This window comes from Trachymyrmex septentrionalis, unplaced genomic scaffold (assembly GCF_001594115.1).
Source record: "Trachymyrmex septentrionalis isolate Tsep2-gDNA-1 unplaced genomic scaffold, Tsep1.0 scaffold70, whole genome shotgun sequence".
Taxonomy (NCBI): Eukaryota; Metazoa; Arthropoda; class Insecta; order Hymenoptera; family Formicidae; genus Trachymyrmex; species Trachymyrmex septentrionalis.
Genome location: NW_017305885.1, coordinates 2,407,093 through 2,408,549, shown reverse-complemented (window position 1 = coordinate 2,408,549; position 1,457 = coordinate 2,407,093).

Here is a 1,457-nt window from a genome sequence, read left to right as displayed (position 1 = left end):
CTTAGTATAGCATTAGTATAATAGAGTCTTTGTTATCTGACTTTTTGCGCAATCTTTCCGCGACATAATACGCAAATGAATACGTTGATTTTCATCCGATTTGTATTACATACACACGCGCATACATAATATATCCATATAATGATATCCATTGCTCATTCTTTTCCTTCCGCGTCCGGTTCTTTTATCTGTCAAAATTCCTCCCGCGAAGCCTGCCGAATTAACCGCGCAGGAGGAAGAGCGCACGCACTGTGAAGGGAAGAAAAAGAAGACTGGCATATCTCGTGCCTTCGCTCTCCTTCTTTTTTCGCGCGTCCACTCTTTAATTTGCTGAAGTTTCTCCGGCGGGCGGTAAGGCGGTCCCGCAAAAAAGACGATAAGGTTAAGAGCGGGAACATACCGAATGACTACCGCTTGCAATACAACCAGACGATTCGGTTCTATCTCTTAATCGATCATCGAATCGTTCTTCTCTTCCACGTTTTGGTTCCTCTCGTTTCTCCCTTTTCTTCTTATAGACGGGATGCACTTACGCTTCGCATTCCGGTTTCTTACTTGGTTGCAAACGGGACCCGTCCCGTATTTTCTTTCTTGGAGGAAGGGGGGGGGGAAGAAAGAAAGTTTCTTCATCCTCCTATCGCTTCTTCTTTCTTTGCTTCTTCATCGCCTGCGGGAGTCTGTCTCCTACCTCCCGCCGAAGTTTCTTCCGGACGAATGTGGAATCGCGCACGGGAAAGACCACCGCTACCAGCTGCGAGGAACCGGATCTTGACGGTTAATTAGTAGCTCCGATCATTCGAGAATGAATCGATCTACGTGACCCACCATACTCACAGTTCTCCTATGGGTGGCGGATTACGAAAGAATGACTAATATCGTATACTCCTGAAATTTGGTCCTTTTATATATATCTGACGATTGCTATGCAGTTCACTGTAAAAACAAATATGTTTTATTCTTGTCCTTATTTTTTAAACACTCTAAGATGTATTAGTTTTAAACTTTTTCAATAGACAAAATACTATTGTGTGTTTAAAACGTATAGTGTTTTAAATCCAAACGCGTAGTATTTTGTCTATTAAAAAAGTTTAAAACATCTTTAAGTGTTTAAAAAATAGAGACAAGAATAAAACATTTTAATATCTTTAAAGTTAAACACTTCTTTTTTCAGTGTTATTTTATCAATTAATTTTATTTTAAGTATTACTGTCTATAAACATTAGAATTATACAAAGAGACCAAAATTCGTCATTATCGCAAATAATGATAAGCAAAATAAGAATAAACATTCAAACATTTGTTTACAATTTTAACGATAAGTTTTGTAATTATAATTTTGAGATGATGACATTGAAGAAACATTATTACTACAGAGAGAGATTTTATTAATGCTAAATGTAACGCATGATATGTGTATCTCTGTAAAACAATAAAGATTAGGTATTTTAAACTTTGAT